Genomic DNA, 21078 nt, shown 5'->3' with positions numbered 1-21078 from the left:
AATAAGTGAATTACAACTACACTTTTGTTCTCTCATAATCATTCACAAACCATTCATCCAAAAACCCAAATGATTTTATGCATAGCTTCCATAGGCAAAGTACGAAAATAAAAACAAATGTGCAAACAAACTCCATAGGCTCACTTTTCAAACCACTCTACACTAATGTAGAATCCAATCACTACCTCGGATCATTAGGTCTTTTTCATGGTTATAACGTTAGGCTAGGGTAATGGTTTATGAAAGAACGGAAAGGAATTTTTAACAAAATGTAAGAGACTCAATATTTTATAGTAAATGACCATGAACAATCTCTTTCTTACTTCCCTTCTCATTCATTCTTTACCCTTTCGCATTGATTGAACTCTTCCTTCCAACATTAGCACAAACCCTGACGTAATGTACCTCATTTTAAGTTCTTCTCCCAAGCTACTTCTTCCTATGTTTCTACAATTTTTTTCATTTTTTTTTTAAAGGAAGATAGTAACTCAAAACAAAATTCGTCTACCCCACCTTGCTTCTACTATCATTTTTTTTTTTCTCTTTTCACAACCCCCAACCTATCTCATTGCACATACTCAGGTTGTGGTTCAAAAGATATATTCATTTTCTTCTACCACACTTCTTTTCATGAGTTTCATTTTTTTTTTTTTTTATAGGGTCACCCTAAATTAAGTCTCTCACAATAAGATAGGTCGGAAAGTGTTTTAGGCTTCATTGTCAAGGTGAGATATAGTAGGTTTACAACAAAAAGAATAAGGCTTACCAAGTGTATATATAGGCTCAAAGGGTTAACTAGAGATAAAATAATATAGGTTAGCTTGAAAGGTTCAATCGTTCCAAAGAAAATTGCCTAAATCATATCCTAAGCAATGCGGATTCTAGGATTTCGCCTCACGTAGATATCAAGTGAGTTCTAGAGTTTATGGACAATTTTCACAAAAATTTACTGCCCATCAAAACACACATAAAACATCTCTAAGTTTCTGAATTATTCAACCAGTCAAACCCATTCCCAAAAGAGTCATAACTGAATGCAATTGTCATCTACTATTGTCTTCACATTATACGAAAGTTAATAAAATCTCAATGTTACAAATTCACTATCATAGTCTTATCATTGACTTATGTATGAGCACACACCTAAAGCAATTTCACCCAAAAGCGTTTAAAAAAAATTTAATTCAAAGCACAAAAACAAGTTGACCATAAGAAAATATTCCTTACCCCCAATGTTAGAGATGATCATTGTCCTCAATGTGCAGAGAGAACAACCACACTACCTTTCATGCGCAACATTTATGTGGAGAAAATCTTGTGAAGGCATGCATATTGTTTGTTGTATCCAATAGTCATTGGGAAGCTAATCCAAAAGAAAACAAACTATATGCCATGCTTGGCCAATTTACAGTGCAAAACAAAAATTATGGGTGAACACAAATGAGTAACATGCCAAACCACACTAAATCTATCACAACGTAAAACCTTAAACGACAATCCACATAAAATCGACATCAAACAAACAAGCCATATGAGAATCTAAACAACACAAAAATAAAAGTACATAAAGCGAAAGAAATAACATGGAATGCAACACATCAATTCCTTTTCCAACTTGAGCTCGTCTCATTGTTTATTCCTCCATACTTTCATCGAACACCTCCTCATTGTCTTCTTCATCAGCCTCACTCGGGTGATAAATCATCTCACTCAATTTGCACCTTGAAGTATCACACCCCGCTTGCTCCATTTGATCTCATTGCATGTTGAAGAGTACTTGAAACTGAGCAGTCGTCCATGTGGTCTGTTGATGTTGATAATCGCCTATGGCATCCACCATATCATACAAACTCTCATCTTGGTCCTCTTGTGGAGCTTTTGAGGATGAAGCACCCGCTGACCCAGTTAGCTTTTTTTGTCCTATTGAGAGTTTGTTCATATACTTATAAGTCAAACAAATGCCAGGGTGAATCACCTTTTCTTTCGAAGTATGAGGAACTCCTGCTTGTCGACATAGTGCTGTGACGAGTTGCGGGAAAGGAGTAGCTTGTGTTAAGATTGTTGGCACAAGATAACATTTGAGACACAATTATGTTACCCACATTCATCTGCTTCTTTGTCACGATACAGTAAAGCAAGATTCCCCTAACTCGATCCACTGTACTATTGTGGGTTGTTGGCATCAATCTTGTGTTCATGAAATATTGCCACACAAGAGTAGCATTGCGAAGATTTCCTGCTGAAAATTTCTGGTAACAGTCACCCACCATGACCCACTTTACTTATCCCGTTGTCAATCTCCTAATGACCTTGTCATAATCGACATTTTTCAAGTACTCCTCATATTCGTCCTCTTCGACTTGTGGCAATTCATAGTATTGGTTACTTGTCTCAGCATCAAATTTCACCTCCTTTCCTCGAACTCTCGTCTTCCCATTGTAACTGTCGGGCAAGTTAGCATAGAATTCTTCTACAATTGGAGCAACGGCTGACGGAGGTGTTTGCGTGAATTTATGCCAACCCAATTTCTTGACTATGTCAGTTATTCCTTCAACGTCATCATCATCAAAATCCATACCCCTTTCTTGTATGAAACCCCTCAGTTTTTGCTGAGCATCTTCAAACCTTTCCCTAGCCTTTCCACTCACAAACTTAGGATCATTCACATGGCTACCTTGCCCACCTCTCACTTTTCGCTTGGGAGCTACTTTTGGAGCCATGAAATTTTTTTTCTTAACGCAATGAACTGCCACAATCCACTACTAGATAATCACCTAATTCTTCAACTAAGCGTGAACTTATCCCCCTTAAACACTAATGTTTCCATCAACAATATAATTCCACACAAAGTCACCACACCCTTACTCTACAATTTTCTCATCCACGAATTTGCACCCAAAATCACCAATTTTGTCCACCAACAGAAATAATCCCAATCAAAGTCACCACCAATTCAAATCATCAACACCACGAATGACAATGAATGATTGAAAATCCACACAAGAACAATGCACATCACCCTTATTCTAAAATTTTCTCAACCAACAAATTTACACCCAAAATCACCAAAATCAAGTTATAGGAAGCCAAATTCGTGAATATGGAGTGTAGAAATACTTACTTGTGTTGGAAAGAGACAATCTTGCTTATCAATTCCACCAATTTCCCTTGAAATTGAAAATCCCCAATTTCACAACCCTAACTCCACCAAGAAGATTTGCTTGAATTTCCACTTGAAATCCTTGCAAAAGAGGAAGAAGACTCAGAATGAGAATGTGATTTAGAAGAACGATGAGTTTTTGAGGCAAAAGAAGTGAAAAAGTGGTGAAACAAAAACGCAGCAGCAGTTCGTTCTCTGTTTTAAGGCGCTGGTGTGGGTGACGAATTGCTGGGTTTAAAAACCCAGCAGCTTGTGACTGTGCCGCAGCACTATGCCGTGGCACAGTAGCTACTACCTAAGTTGTGCTGCGGCACACCCTTGTTTTTTTTATTCATAAAATTAAAACAACAAAAAATAAATAAATAAATGCATGGACAAACGAAAATAAAAGTACAAAAAAATAAAAATAATGTAAAATATAGGTTGCCTCCCACGAAGCGCTTAGTTAACGTCCTTAGCTTGACGCCTTTTTATGTTCACTTTGGTTCATGGAGAAAAATCGAAACTCTGTCTTCTTCTGATTCATGCTCAAAATAGGGTTTCAACCTGGGTCCATTGACTTTGAACATCCCTTTCACCGGATGATGAACTTCAATGGCCCCATGCGGAAAAATCTTACTTACAATATATGGTCCGAACCATCTTGAACGTAACTTTCCTGGGAAAAGTTTAAGTCTCAAGTTGAATAACAAAACCGGTTCTCCTATTCTGAACTCCTTTTTCATAATGTGCTTATCATGCCAAAGTTTGGTCTTCTCTTCATAAATCCGAGCACTTTCATATGCTTCATGGCGAAATTCCTCCATCTCATTTAGTTGCAACAATCTCTTCGCACCTACCGCCTTTGGATCAAAATTTAATATCTTCATAGCCCAATAAGATCTATGCTCAAGTTCAACCGGCAGGTGACATGCTTTGCCATAAACTAACCTAAATGGCGACATCCTTATTAGCATTTTGAAAGCTGCTCTATACGCCCATAGTGCATCATCCAATTTGGCGGACCAATCTTTTCGAGAGGCATTCACAGTTTTCTCTAAGATTCTCTTCGACTCCCTGTTAGACACCTCCACTTGCCCACTTGTTTGAGGATGATATGGTGTTGCAACTCGATGTGTAACTTCATTCTTGCCTAACAATGTCTCGAATTGTCGGTTACAAAGTGAGCTCCTCCGTCACTGATGATAGCTCTAGGCGTGCCAAATCTTGTGAAGATGTTCTTCTTTATGAACTTGACTACGACACGAGCATCATTGGTCAGTAGTGCCATAGCTTCCACCCATTTTGAGACGTAATCTACAGCCATAAGAATGAAACGGTTAGAAAAAGAAGATGGAAATGGTCCCATGAAATCTATTCCCCATACATCAAATATTTCCACTTCTAAAATGTTACTAAGAGGCATTTCATTTTTTCTAGAAATATTCCCAGCCCTTTGACACATATCACAAGCTTGAACATAATTAAATGCATCTTTAAAGAGAGTGGGCTAGAAAAATCCTGATTGAAGAACTTTAGCAGCTGTTCATGTTGCTCCAAAATGCCCTCCGACCTCTAGAGAATGACAATGTTAAAGTATATTTCCCATCTCCTCCTCCGGCACACATCTCCTAACCATTTGGTCCGCACATTGCCTGTACAAGAATGGATCCTCCCAAAAGTAATGTTTCAAGTCAGAGAAGAATTTCTTCCTCCGTTGGTATGTCATTCCGGGGGGTAGCACCTTCTTTGCTAAGTAATTGGTGATGTCGGCAAACCAAGGTCCATCTTGCACTGCAAATAGTTGCTTATCCAGGAAATGTTCATTGATTGGCTTTTCGTCATTTTGATCTTCTTCCCTTCTTTCCAATCGAGATAAATGGTCCGCTACTTGATTCTCAGTTCCTTTCTTGTCGCAGATCTCCAAATCGAACTCTTGTAGAAGTAACACCCATCTAAACAATCTTGGCTTGGAATCCTTCTTTGCTAGGAGGTACTTCAGAGATGAATGGTCCGTATGTACAATGACCTTTGTACCTAGCAAATAAGAACGGAACTTGTCAACTGCAAAAACAACAGCTAAAAATTCTTTCTCTATTGTAGCATAATTCAGTTGTGGTCCCGTCAATGTCTTACTAGCATAGTAAACAACATGCAAAATTCTACCTTTTTGTTGCCCTACTACGGCTCCTATTGCATAGTCACTAGCATCACATATTAATTCAAAAGGTAATTCCCAATCGGGCACAACAATTATAGGAGCAGATATCAATTTAGCTTTTAGGCACTCAAATGCTTCTAAACACTCTTTAGTAAAATTAAAAGGTGTATCCTTAGCTAATAAATCACAAAGAGGTTTAGAGATTTTAGAAAAATCCTGGATAAATCTCCTATAGAAACCGGCATACTTCGGCATTTGCTCTAACATGTCTACAGAAGGAATGTTAATATGTAAATTTCTAAACATGTCCATAAACTTACCGAATTGCTTATCCAATCTCTATTTTTGCAATCTGTGAGGATATGGGAGTGTCGAGGTATTGTTTGTCGAAGCTTGGGCAGATTTGACCTTTTTTTCTCCTATGCCTTCTTTTTCCTCTTCGAGTTTGTCCTTTGTTTCTTCTTCTTTCCTTACCTCCTTCAACTCCTTACCACTTCTAAGTATGACAGCATTAACTCCCTCCTTCGGATTCTTCTTTGTGTCACTCGGCAATGTCCCTTGAACTCTTCCCGCTAAAATATTGTGAATTTGCCCAATTTGAGTCTCAAGGTTCCTAATAGAGGCTGATTGATTTTGAACCAGGACGTTTGTCTTCTCAAACCTCTTGCTTGTCTCTTCAGTGAACTTGGTCAACACATTCTCTAAATTAGATTTTGGCTCTTGAGGTTGAAAAACAGGAGCTTCTTTTTGCTCATTGTTGTTGCTCCATGAAAAGTTCGGGTGTTTCCTCCATGCTGGATTATATGTATTGGAATATGGATTCCCTTGCCCCCTTTGGAAATTGTTGACCTAATTGGCTTGTTCAAGCTGAGCAAATGGGTTCCCTTCTTGGCAATTGTTCGATGGATGATTTCCTGCACAAAGGTCACATGTTAGAGAAGAAGATTCAATTGCATTTATTTTCAACACATTACTTAATTGCTTCTGGATGTTCGAAAGTTGAGCAGCCAATGCTGTGTAACCGTCAACTTCGTGCAATCCTGCTGATCTCCTTGTTGAAGTTCTCTCTGGAGTCCTCATATAATAATTGTTCGCCATCACCTCAATCAGATTGTATGCTTCCTCTGGCGTTTTATTGTTCAAGGCTTCCCCACTTGCAACATCAATCATAGCTTGAATAGTTGGTAGCAACCCTTGGTAGAACGTTTGCACTTGCAACTAGATTGGTATACCATGGTGAGGGCACCTCCGTAAGAGATCTTTATACCTTTTCCACGCTTCATACAATGACTCTGAATCTTGTTGGTAAAAGTTGGTAATCTCACTCCTCAGTTTGGCAGACTTGGCAGGTGGAAAATACTATGCTTGAGCCAACTCATTCCATGTTGTGATGCTCCTAGATGGCAGAGAAATCAACCAAGCCTTGGCTTTATCCTGAAGACAGAATGGGAAAAGCCTTAGCCCAATTGCGTCGTCGGATACTCCATTATGCTTGAATGTGTCGCATAACTCCAGAAAGTTTGCGATATGCAGGTTGGGATCATCATTAGGTAACCCAGCAAATTGGATCGACTGTTGAATCATTCCAATGATTGCTGGCTTGATCTCAAAATTATTCGCTTGAATGGGTGGTCTCCTGATGCTAGAATAGCACCCATCAATGGTAGAACTAGAGTAGTCCTTCAATGCTCTTTGAACCTCTGCTGCATCACCCATTGCATTTCCTCCTAAGGTATTCTCATTCTCATTCTCTTGATTTCCCATATTAGGATTGACAATTCCTGTGTTAGCCACTGATTTTTCAGATTCAGCTTGCCGCTTTTCTTTCCTCAACTGTTTAGCGGTTCGCTCGATCTCAAAATCTAGTGGATGAAGCTCACTACCACCTTTTGAATGTAAGCTCTCCAGGATCTAAAACACAAACACACGACAAAACTAAGCGAAACAAAACTAATAATAAAAATAAATAAATAAAATGAACTTCAAAACAAAGATGAAACAAATCAAACTAGCAACTAAATAGTTCGTAATGATATTGAAAAAATATAATTCCCTGGCAACGGCGCCAAAAACTTGTTGTCTATTTTCGCAAGTATACGAAATCATGCAAGTAATACAGTGTAAAAAATACGGATATCGAACCCAAGGGAATTACTATTATCAATTACCAATTAAAGTATCCTATTACTATTTGATCAATCAGATTTTCAGAATGATTCAATGGAAAATAAAACAACTTAGACACAAAACAAAAACCAACTTTTATTAACACTTTAGTAGGAAATCAATATGACTAAACCTAGGGCATAGATTTCACACCAATTTAATCCTATGCATTGACAATTATCGTTAACCCAATTAAGCTTATTCTGAAGACCAAACTCCCTGATATTTCGCTAACTTTCTCTCGAACAATTAACAAATTAACTCCTAATTACTAACCCGAATTATCTCTAATCAGATTTAAGCAATTGGAGATCATTAAGTTCTATGGAACGCGGTAACCTATCTCTAGCGTTCGCTCAATCTATGGTTTTATTACCTTAGACTAATTAGGTTTCATCTCTCGATCTCAACCTAACCCATAAAATCATTCAACTCCAGGGCCCTTTAGAATTGAAAGCTTTAAGCACAATAATAAAACTTAAAACAAAACTTAATAAAAATTAGCAACAATTAATTCAATGCATATTCATAAAATTGGGCTACATCGTAGCCCTAGAAAATAAAATTAGTTCATACTTTCAGTAATAAAAGTCATTTTATTCATAAACATGAGTATAAGAAAGAGTAGAAAAACTGCTCTAATTGATGACTCAAAATTGCAGGAATTTCCAATCTCCAAAGAGCTGACCTTCTCACCCTTTCTCTCAACCAAAAGAATCCTCAAAATAATGTTAAAAGACCTCCTTTTATATCCCACAACAGTTAGGGCTTTATTTCCTTCAATTCTATTAGGGATAGGACTCTTAACCGTAGCTTTCTACCTAAAAATGGGGAGGCGTTTTTAAAGTTTCGTGACTGTGCCACGGCACAGCTACTGGAAAAAGTGTGCCGCGGCACAGTAGCTGATGGCCTCCTTCCCACATCATTCCGCTTTCCTTCAGAGATGGTGATATTTAAACCTGATAACGATGAAATTTGAAAAAGTGGTAAACATATGAAATGTAGGCCTTTGAATCATATTGCCAACGGTTCAAGAATCATCTTAATCTGAGTTGTACAGCTCAATATATTCTCAAAATACTGAGGCATATGCAAGCTGGAACGTAATCTAGAGTCTTCTCTTTACTTCAACTTCCATAACTTCTTCAATTCAACTCCGATTCTTGATCTGTTTGTTTTCACTCGTCACTGATTCCATGCCAACATGATTCTTCATCTGAGCATAACATTTAAGCATTAGTAACCTGAAAAACACTCAAAAATACTCGTGATCCCGTAAAAGGAAATTATGAAAATATTAAGCAACTTTACCAAATTAAGCCTAATTTCCCACAATTAATCCCCAAAACCACTAACTCAATGTGTATTTTCAAACTCTTATCACCTATTAGTTGTTTTAGTGTATTTTTTTTGCTGATATTTTGTTTATATCGATTGTGTAGATTTTGCAGACCATAAACTGTAGAGACTACGAGTTGGACATTGTAAGCGATCAAGTACTGTACTTCCATGTAAGGGTGACAATCAGCTCGAGTTGGGATGTTTTTGAGAGAATAAAGGTGATTTTAAGGGGATTGAGGAATGGTCGACAGCGATTCAAAGAGACTTGTTTCGGTCATTTTTTTGATATCGGAGCAAATTGGAAAAAGGCGTTCTAGGGGCAGGGAGTGCATTATATGTTGTTGCACTCAAAAAAAAAAAAAAATAAATAAAAAAAAAAGCAAGAAATGTGGTTTGTGGTTTATGAAAAGCCACTATGTTTTGGGATGATGGAATATGCCTTGGTGACAGGCTTAGGATGTGGGAAATTGCCAGATGCGAATGAGGTAAACACAATAAAGGAGAGTAGCACAGCCATAAGGTTGGCTAACAAGGTTTTGCAGGGGCAAGCGTCTATTACAGAAGGTGATATAGAGTAGAGGATAGAAGCAGTTTAGTTAACCGATTCAGAGAAGTTCAAACTGGCTTAGTATTGTTCTTACATTCGATCTTAATGGCTAGTGACTCAACAAAAGCCGTTGATATGGATTGGGTGAGGTTTGCAAGCAATTTTGACTTCTTTAATGCTTATCCGTGGGGACGGGTATCATTTAAGCGAACCATGGACTCCCTGCAAGCAAAAGACATGGCGTTAAAGCATTCCCAATGGGCCGGGACGGATAGACTGAGCACGTTCAATTTGTTTGGCTTCCCATGGGCAATGCAGGTAAATATTAATAGCTTTTTCTTATATTTTTTTTTTGTAATATATGTGTTTGAATTATGATATGGGCTGTTTTTTTACAATGTAGGCTTGGATGTATGAGACCATCCCTGTCTTCGCTAAGGCGGGAGGGAGGAGGAAGAGTTCGGATGTGCGACATACTTTTCCTAAGATGTTGCGGTGGCATGTCGAGAAGTGTACCCATTGGGATTACGACCAAATAGACATTGAAATTGAAGCGGCTCAGGTAAGATTAAAGGATTAAGCTTTTGAATATGCACTTGCTTTAAAATGTCGCTTCAATCTGATTAATTTTGTTTCTTATTCCAGGGAGTCGTCCGTCCCTTTCTCACTGTGGCTAAGGGTGAAGCAGAAAAGGAGTATGTCACATCTTTCCAACCACTGGAGGATGAAAGCGATGAACAGATAGACCGCCTGATATGGGACCTAGCAGGGGTCATGCATGTGATGGAAGTTACAGGGCCACTGCTTGAGAATGTGGTTGACGCCGAGATGATGAAGTTCCAATCGGAGGGAGGGAGGAGAAAGAGAGGGAGGAAGAGGTTCGTATGACTCAACAAACCGGTACAACAAGTACCGCTTTGTCGAGGCGTCAGGGTCTGGAGAATGAGGTGGTTGACCTCATAAATGGTCTGTTTGAGAGTTTTACAACAACCGTTTATGAGAGGTTTGACAAGATGGAAGAGCGGATGAAAAGGGTGGAGGAGAAAGTAGATAAGGTGGCAGAGAAAGTTGGTACGGTGGAGGAAAAAGTTGGTGGAGTATTAAAGGCAGTTGAAGTGCAACCTGGGCTGAAAAGAGAGAGCCGAAAGAGCAGGTTTGTGAAATTGCCTTACACCGTAGTAACACATGGAAAGAAGAGGAAAATGAAGAAACAAATTGAGGAAGAAGTAAAAATGGAGGAGGTTAGGGAGGTTGGTAGAGGAAGTGGGGCAGTGATAATGGAGGAGGGTGAGGTGGGAGGCGAAGGAAGCGGGGATGTACAAATTGAGGAAGGGGGAGGAAGTAGGCAATCGAAAATGGAGTCAAAGGTCAATTTGTATAGGCCAATAGAGGAGGAAAAGAAAAAAGTCTTTTATGCCTATTACAATGAATCAGGAAGTGATGGCCATATAAAGTGTAAGACAGGGGATTATCGTCGGGAATGGTTTGAACAGTTGTTTAAGATGGGCAGTTGGCTTCAAGACTTAGTGAGTTATTTTCACTTATTTTTCCTTATTTTTACTTATGTTTTCCATGAGCTATTGTATACTTATCATGTTGTTTTTATTTGATGCAGTACATCAATGAGGTATTGGCACTGATAAGGCTATGACAGACCAGTAATGGTGATCTATTGTATCCTGATTGTGCCATCACTGATGTGGCGTTTGGCCAAATGCTAGTTTTGACATATCGTAATTTAATTAAAAAAGCCATTGGTAGAGGTGCAGCAAAAGGAGCCAAGCGAAAAAGATTGGGCCCAGAAGACTTGGATTGCGTCCCTGATGATTTTAAGTTTGATGATAGGATTATGCAGTATGTATAGGGGGAAAGACCCAAATATGGCCATAGTTGGGCAAAGGTTAAAAGAGTCTACTGCATCATCAACATCAAGGATATGCATTGGATAACAGTCGTCGCGCTTCTAGAGGAGGGGTTGCTAAACATCCTTGACTGCAACCCAACTATTTGTTGAGACAAGCAGTTGGAGACCGAGTAGAGCCACTATCCGTGTTGTTCCTGCTGCTGTTGCACGACAGCGGCATGTTTGAGCACTTTGGTGATCAAGTACTGACCGGAAAGTGGCCAATCAAGTGCATTACTATCCCAACAAATGAGTCAAGGTAAATTTTGTATAAAACTAACTTACATAATACAATTGTTCTATAAGCTGATTCTAATGCTAATGTCTTCTTCCTGTTGTAGTGCTGATTGTGGGGCATATGTCCTGAAATTTATTCAGTTCGACATGACCAACAACTCGATGGATGGCTTGAATGACGAAACAATGAGCAACTGTCGGGAGCGCTGGGCTGTTGAGTGCTTCCATGGGGAAATGGATCCGTTTTGAGTGACCACAACCTAATCAAAAGGTATGAAACTTGGACTTTGAATTTTGTAGTTTATGTGATGTTGATGTTCATCCTTGGGTTGTGATGCTGATGCTGCAGGTGTCATGCTTATACAGAGAATTACCGAAAGAGACGGAGTCAGTAAACTTCTCAATCTTGATCTCCATAACTTGGGTTCATGAAGAGAGAAAATTTTACTCCCCGGACATCCCAAGTTTGCATTTAACAAATTGGCCCTGAAAAACTTTTTGATTTTTTTTTATTTAGAAAAGCTGACGTGGCTACAGGTGTGTCGGATAATTTTGCAGGTTGCTGGCAAACAATGAGAGGGAACTTCTCAAACTGGCTTGGGCTGTCAGAGCAGGCTACCGGCAAGGCATCTGCAATCAAGGCTGGTGCCCAGGAGGAGGCATCTACAATCAAGGCTGTTGGCAAGGCATGGTACCAAACAATGATCTCAGACAGTGATTATACAGAATTTGAAAACTTCTGGTCAGGAGGAGGCATCTGCAATCAAGGCTGCTGGCAAGGCATCGTACCAAACAATGATATCAAACAGTGATTATACAGAATTCAAAAACTTCTCAAAGTGGCAGCATCTGTAATCAAGGTTGCTGGCAAGGCATGGTACCAAACAATGATATCAGACAGTGATTGTATAGAATTCAAAAACTTCTCAAAGTGGCGGCATCTGTAATCAAGGCTGTTGGCAAGGCATGGTACCAAACAATGATCTTAGACAGTGATTATACAGAATTCGAAAACTTCTCAAAGTGGCAGGGGTTGTCACAGGAGGGAAATGAGAATGTATGGAAGGGAAATGAGAGGAAAAATGGTACTTAGAATTGGGTTTTTCTTTGGAATTGGGTTTTTCTTTGCAATTGTCTAGGTGGAGGAAATTTTATTACAATCAGAATTGGAGTTAAATGTCTTAGGATTTATTGTGTTTTGGCGCTATTATGGATGATTTTAAGTTAAAACTTTCAATTACATTGATGTCTATTTTGATTTGTGATGAATTAGATTGATATAAATTACTTAATTCTGCTGCTTATTCTTTTCGGTTTGGGAGGAAAAAGAGTGAGGTTGAAATGTATCACAATCACAGTTATGTCAAAATTAGCTCTGTAAAGACAGATTATTACATAATTCAGGAGAAATGTAGGAAAAATTTGTTTTGCTCATGATCGCTTAACCGATATATGAGCTACCACATATATCTCTTAAGCGACCAAGAGTTTTCCTCAAATGATCGCTTAAGTGATCTAAATCGCTTAAACGACCAAGAGTAAAAGCAAAAAATCGCTTAAGCGATCATAGATCTGGGCAGATGTTGATTCTGCCTCGGAACAGATCGCTTAAGCGATCAAGAGTAAAAGCGAAAAATCGCTTAAGCGATACAAAAGGATCGCTTAAGCGATCATATAGATCTGGGCACATGTTGATTCTGCCTCGGAAATGATCGCTTAAGCGACCAAGAGTAAAAGCGAAAAATTGCTTAAGCGATACCAAGGGATCGCTTAAGCGATCATAGATCTAGGCAGATGATTCTGCCTCAGAAGAGATCACTTAAGCGACCAAGAGTAAAAGCGAAAATCGCTTAAGCGGTACAAAAGGATCGCTTAAGCGATCATAGATCTGGGCAGATACATTCTGCCTTGGCCAAGATCGCTTCAGCGATCCAAAATCGCTTAAGCGATAGAGACTCGTTTAGGAAGCATCGCTTAAGCGATACATAAAATCGCTTAAGCGATCATAGATCTGGGCAGATTTGATTCTGCCTCGGAAATGATCGCTTAAGCAACCAAGAGTAAAAGTAAAAAATTGCTTAAGCGATACCAAGGGATCTCATAAGTGATCGTTCGTGTAGGCACTTATGTATTCTTAGTTCGTGATCGTTTAAGCGATCGTAAATCTCTTAAGCGACCAAGTGTAAAAAGTTAGAATCGATTAAGCGATATTATAAATACCACCGGATCTCTTAAGTGACTAAGTCTAAATACACAGCGCTTAATCGATCTTCTGAAATACAATAAAAAAATCCAAATACACAGGATCACTTAAGCGATTAGGTAAATCGCTTAAGCGATCCTATGTATTTGGATTTTTTTATTGTATTTCAGAAGATCGATTAAGCGATTAACGCTATCTTAAACATATAATGTGTACGATTCGTTCTCAAACTTCGTTTACTCCTTAAAATAATAACTCTTTTAAAACCAGACCGAGAAAAATCTCAAAAGAGTGTAATATTTATCAATGCTCTAAAAATTTCACCGTCTTCTTCTTTATCCATATCTCAACTGTGAAGCCATTTTCTTGCTCGAACTCTTAACATATAGGGTTTACGATTCGTTCAGTGGACCATGACTGTTATTATATTTTTATTAAACATATAGTTCTTGTACGTCTATATCAAACATATATGGTGTAGAATGTTTACGTCTATATTAAATATATAGGGTGTATAATTCGTTCAGTGGAACATGACCGTTATTATATTTTAATTAAACATATAGTTCTTTTACGTCTATATTAAACATATATGGTGTAGAATGTTTACGTCTATATTAAACATATGTCCATAAACTTGGGAGATAAATATTGAAGTAAATTACCCTTAATCAGTTAAGTGATCCCGTCTATTTAGCCTTAGTCGCTTAAGAAGGTTACAGCAGCTGTGCTGAAACACTTATTGTGATAATAGGAGCGAGGCGTTGTTCATAGTGAAAAAGTTTCTGAAAAATTCTGGCACTCTCTTGGTCTACAGAGTGCAGAGCATACGGTTATAGAGTTCAATTATATATATCAGTTACGCAATATATCCTATATGCATAAACCATGATTTGCTTAAGTGATATCTCGCATCGCTTAAGCGATCATGCCTAATTTCCTTTGTACTATACAATAATCATTCTCAAATTCAAGGGTAGAGATTTGGGTCGAAGAGAACTAGATAACCATGCAAGCTTAGTGAACATATCTTGTTCTTCTTTCTTTAGAACATAAAGGGTGCATTTGGTTGAATATTCCTACCCATATTCCCAATCCTATTCTCAAAATATTTGTTTATTTAATTATTTAGGAAATATTAGCTAATTTTTTTAATTAATTAAGACCCCTTAAGTTTATTAATTTCATTAAATACCCCCAGAAAAAAGTTTAAAAATGATTAGAAACACCCCCACCCACCCATACTTGCTAGATTCCGGCAACCACCATCTGTGGTAGCCGAAATCTATCACAACAACCTACAAACGATCGTCGGTGGTAATTCACCGATGTGGCCTTTTTCGGCTAGATCCACAATGGATCTTGCAAGAAAAGGCTAGATGTGGCTGTCATGGACGGCCAAAGAAATGGCTGTCATTGACTATCAACGATGGCCATATATTTGGTCATCGTTGACGGCTAGATCTAGACTTTTGCGGCCGTCGACGGCTAGATCTGGTCGTAGATCTGGTATTTTCTAGCAAGATCCGTGGTCGATGTGGCTGGAAAAGGCCATATCGATGCCCTACCCGCTAGATCCAACCGGTCTATGTCGTAACACTCTTTTTCTGCCAGATTCCGGTAGTGGTGGCCGGAATCTGGCACCGTGGGTAGGTAGGGGTGTTTTTGTTAAATTTTAAAATTTTTCTTGGGGGTATTTATGATATAAATAAACTTAAGGAGTCTAAAAGTAATTAAAAAATAAACTAATATTTACTAAATAATTAAACAAACAAATATTTTAGGAATAAGATTGGGAATATGGATAGGAATATTCAATCAAATGTACCCTTTATGTTCTGAAGAAAGAAGAAAAAAATATGTTCACTAAGCTTGCATGGTTATCTAGTTCTCTTCTACCCAAATCTCTACCCTTGAATTTGAGAATGATTATTGTACAGTACAAAGGAAATTAGGCATGATCGCTTAAGCAATGTGAGATATCACTTAAGCAAATCATGGCTTATGTATATAGGATCGCTTAACCGATATATCTAATTGAACTCTGTAACCATATGCTCTGCACTCTGTAGACCAAGAGAGTGCCAGAATTTTTCAGAAACATTTTCACTATGGACAACGCCTCACTGCTGTTATCACAATAAGTGTTTCAATACAATTGTTGTAACCTTCTTAAGCGACTAAGGCTAAATAGACAGGATCGCTTAACTTATTAAGGGTAATTTACTTCAATATTTATCTCCCAAGTTTATGGACATATGTTTAATATAGACATAACCATTCCACACCATATATGTTTAATATAGACGTAAAAGAACTATATGTTTAATTAAAATATAATAAAGGTCATGTTCCACTGAACGAATTGTACACCCTATATATTTAATATAGACGTAAACATTCTACACCATATATGTTTGATATAGACGTACAAGAACTATATGTTTAATAAAAATATAATAACGGTCATGGTCCACTGAACGAATCGTAAACCCTATATGTTAAGAGTTCGAGCAATAAAATGGCTTCACAATTGAGATATGGATAAAGAAGAAGACAGTGAAATTTTAAGAGCATTGATAAATATTACACTCTTTTGAGATTCTTCTCGGTCTGATTTTAAAAGAGTTATTATTTTAAGGAGTAAATGAAGTTTGAATGACTAATCACTAGATTGTTTGTGCAGATAGTTTTGCACAGTTACAACTCCGTATGATTCGTTCAATAAAGAATACTTTATTGCCAACAACTAACAATTTTATGTACGGAGTTGTAACTCTGCAAAACCATTTGCACAAACAATATGTTCAATAGTCAAAGGAACTTCGCTTACACAGGGTCACCTAAGCGATTTTCTATCACTTAAGCGATCAAGTCCAATGCAGAATAAATCTGCCAGATGCACGATCACTTAAGCCATTTAGGATCTCACTTAAGCGATTCTTTGTTTTTACAAAGTGTCACTTAAGTGATCAAGTCTGACGAAGAATCAATATCTGGCCACGTGAATGATCGCTTAAGTGATCCGTGATATCGCTTAAGCGATTCTTCTCTTTTTCACTTGGTCGATTAAGCGATCATGTGATGAGCAGAATCAATATCTGCCCAGGTGCATGATCGCTTAAGCGATCTGTGATATCGCTTAAGCGATTCTTCTCTTTTTCACTTGGTCGATTAAGTGATCATGCGATCGGCAGAATCAATATTTGCCCAGGTGCATGATATGATCGCTTAAGCGATCCGTGATATCGCTTAAGCAATTTTTCTCTTTTTCACTTGGTCGATTAAGCGATCGTAGATCGCTTAAGGGATCATGTGATGGGCAGAATCAATATCTGCCCAGGTGCATGATCGCCTAAATGATCCATGATATCGCTTAAGCGATCCTGTATGAAAAACCCTTTGTTGCTTAAGTGATATACTTAGTCGTTTAAGCGATCATGAGCAATACATACTTTTCCATCTTTTCTCCTAAATTTTGACAAACTAAAATTACCAACACATATTGATTCCATATTTTCTTCTCAATTTGACAACCTAATTCCAAACTAAAATCACCAACAAATATTTAGGCCATGTAACAATAATACTAAATATAAAGAATGATTTATTCAAGGTAACAATCTTAAAACATCAATAATTGAAAACAATAACTCATCAACGGTTGGCCTTGGCAACTCCCTGAATTTCATCATTCTTCGAACATAATTTTCTGGATCTGCATGTGATACTTCTAGCAACTGCTTCTCTTGTGGCCAGGTTGCTTGCAAATTGAGCACTTATTTATCTTCCTAGGAACCTCAAAGGCTGATGGAATACGCTTAACTCTTTTTCTCCCCTTTGTTGTCTTCTTGAATGGCGGATGGATGATAATGTCAGCCAACTCTGGCGGCACTACCCACTGCTCTTCTAAAGGCACTGGATGTATCGTTTCTGAATAAGATAGCATGTAGTGATTTGCCATATAGAAAGGGAAGCAAAGTTCCATGTAAATTCTTGAACCAAAATCCGGCTTCCATTGGTGTTTTAGTGCTACTAGTGCATGAAGACAAGGTAAACGTTGAATGTCAAGCACTTTACAGCTACAAGTTTTACTAACAAGGTTAACTAAAGCATCTGGACCATAGCCGCGCAAAGTGAACTCTTGAGCATTAAGAGGATAGGAAAACAGTGCATTTGACAGTTACATACATTCTCACAATAATTTTTCAGCTGACGGAACAAGGGTTGTAGTAAAATTATCTGACTCTGTACGACGATCATGAAACCACCGTGACAATGTCCTCTAGATTGCATCAAAAAGTGCGACTATTGGAAACTCTCTTTCTATTAACAAATTTGAATTTATGGACTCGGCTATGTTTGTGGTCATGACATCAAACCTTCTTCCAGGAAAGTAAGCTCTACTCCATCGCTTGAAACCAACATCATGCTCAAGATACTTAGCATCTCTATCATCCTTGATTCAGATTTGCTGGAAGTGCTCCTCGACCTCATCAACCCGATAAGCTTTTGCTACCATGTAGTATGTCTAAAGGAGGTCAACACACTTAAACTTTTGTTTTAGGTTGTCACCAAGGTGCCTCATACAAAATTCGTGATGTGCTTGATGATAAATAGTGGCAATCCCCTTCTTTATAGAGTTGCGCCTATCGGATATTATGCACAACTCATCACTGTCAGGCACAATCCAAGACTTGTCATTCTCAGAGTCAACCACACACCATGCAACATGATATGTATGATTCTCGCTGTCTTGTGCAGTGGCCACCAACAATGTACCTCTATACTTTCCCGTCAGAAAGCAACCATCAACAGCCAACACCTTTCTCATGTTTACAAAACCCCTTATAGCAAAATCGTAAGCAACAAAAAAATATTTAAACATCATATTCTTGTCCCACTTCAAAGCCGTCTTGCTACCTTGGTTTATCAACTCAAGCATATAACGGTATGCTTCTAATACTGTGTACCCGTGCTCTGGCGTGCCCCTCACAAAATCTTGTGCATGTTGTCTCCCGTTCTAGCATTTCCAGTAACTAACAGCACATCCCAACTCTGTGCGCACAAGTCTCTGAATGTCTTTAGGAGATGGACCTTTCCCTTCAACGAACTAACTTTTGACAAATTATCCAATAACATCAGCGGAGGCTCGTCGATGCTCACCTGAAATATGTCCCAAACCACATGTGTGCTCATGGGTATATGTGCTAAGAATAAATTTTTCCAACTCGGCCAACCTTCTATAATAAACCCACCACTTGCACTTTCGGTCACGACATGCAACCGTCACAACCAATGAATTTGACTTTTTGGTGATGAACTCAAAATTACCTCTCATGGCAACAAGTTTTAGCTTCCTCACCACTTCATCTTTGTTATTAAATAAATAACCTATGCACAACTCCGATCCATCCGTAAAAACATGAGCTGATTCACTACGACTTGCAATTGCCCCCTCTGAACCTACATAAATGGCCAATGTGTTCTCTTCCTCACAAACTACACCTTCTGCATAATCTGTATTTAAAGGAATCTCTACATCCGCGGGAACATGTACGGGGTCCTCCTCCTCAACATTTTCATTCTAACCCCCATGACCAACCTCTTCTACAGTGTCCTCCTCACTACCCAATTCACCGTCTACTCTTGATTTTTCAACTAACAAATCATTGCTGCCCTCGTAGTTCAAATTAAAACCAGTCAAATCTTCGCCAACTTCCTCATTATCCCCTTCCTTTGAATAAACTTCCAACGGGTTTTCTACAAAAGAAACCCTTAAAATCGGCCTCGAACCATTATCAGCCACAGCAATCATATATAACTTCACACTTTCATCCGACTTTAATATAGCAGGAGGTACCTTATAATGTTGAGGAACTCTGCTTAAAACATACTTCACAACTATATCACTACGTGAGCAACTCAATTCATCTCTTCTAATTATTTTATCAATCAACTCATCAAAACTAACCTCTATGCTCACAACAATTGGTATAATTTCTTTGCTCTTCCCAATCCACTTCCAGCTACTTTCTTCCTCTACCCACTCACCAAAATATTCAACACCCAAAACAACTTGTCCTATGTCTCATAATAGCCAACTACCTATAATGCAAGAAAAAAACTATTCTTAACTGATGTACTAAGGGTTGAAATATTTTAAAAAGCATCTGTATAGTCGCTTGACAGATCTGGTGTATCGCTTAAGCGATCTGGTGTATCATTTACTAAGCAATCCAGTATAAATAAGCATGATTGCTTAAGCGATCTTATGCCATTTACTGATCGCTTAAGCGATCTGCTGCTATACACCAGACTTTTAGCAAATCGCTTAAGCGATCTTATGCCATATACCTGATCGCTTAAGCGATCTATCGTTGTATTACCAGCGTACCAGATCGCTTAAGCGATCCATCATATCCAGAACACATTTTCAATCTCTCCGCCTACAATCGGTGCTACCACCCCCAGCTACCCACAATGCAAGACATTTTTCAACAAATTTCACTCCTTTTAACTTCTATTACATCAAACACAACCTAAACAACTAAATCAAAATCATAACCCAAACCAATCCATCATTAAATCTTTGTAAATCAAAATATAAAATTGAAAAGGGAGATACACATACCTGGACGAAATGTCACGAGGAGGAGGAAGAGGACGACGATGACAATGATTTGTGTTGGAGAAGATGTCAATGGCGGAATGCATTAATGTCGCGGAAGGAAGAAGAAGGTGTTTGGGTCTGTTTGCAAGAATTTTGACTCTTTGGGGACATATCATAATTTTTAAAAGATTACAAAATTATTCATTATTCGTAATTAACCCCTAATCAAGTTTAATTAAGCTTAATAAAAAAAAAAGGCTATTTAGTTAAATTTTACAAACTGTATAACCTTTTAATTAAATTTTAACTCTAAATGGTCTTTTAATAAAATCCCCTAGAGTGTTAGGGGTGTGCAAAAAAATCCCATATATGATCTGTAACCGATCCGATCCAAAAAAACTGGATATCCGAAAATTCGAAACGAATTTGGATATCAATTCTAGATTTCTAGATCGGATAACGGACCAGCTTTGCAAAGAAACCGGATATCTGGATCCAATCTGATTTTGTCTATAACTACAAGTTTTAAGAAGTTATATCGAGGTGCTAGGTGAAAAGTGGTAACTCATGTGGACTGTTTTGAAATACGATGACAACTTTGGAGGTCAAAAGTAATGAAATGCTGATGTGGTAGGGTACTAAAGAATAATGCAGAATTTTAGGGGGCAAATTAAAATTTTCCATGCAAATTCAGATCAAAACTAGATATCAAAACCGAATCAGACGAAATTCGAATCGGATTAGGTTTCATCCTAATCCAAATTTTCA

General features: G+C 38.1%; 1 non-coding gene across 1 annotated transcript; it reads left to right on the top strand.

Annotated features, from left to right (window-relative positions):
• Positions 1–6528: 6528 nt before the first annotated feature.
• Positions 6529–6635, top strand: LOC116112397. Its single transcript, XR_004125248.1, has one exon. It is a non-coding gene; the product is annotated as a small nucleolar RNA R71 (small nucleolar RNA).
• Positions 6636–21078: the final 14443 nt, after the last annotated feature.

The sequence above is a fragment of the Pistacia vera genome, unplaced genomic scaffold, assembly GCF_008641045.1.
Source record: "Pistacia vera cultivar Batoury unplaced genomic scaffold, PisVer_v2 Contig660, whole genome shotgun sequence".
Taxonomy (NCBI): domain Eukaryota; kingdom Viridiplantae; phylum Streptophyta; class Magnoliopsida; order Sapindales; family Anacardiaceae; genus Pistacia; species Pistacia vera.
This window is presented reverse-complemented; position numbering and strand designations above follow the sequence as displayed.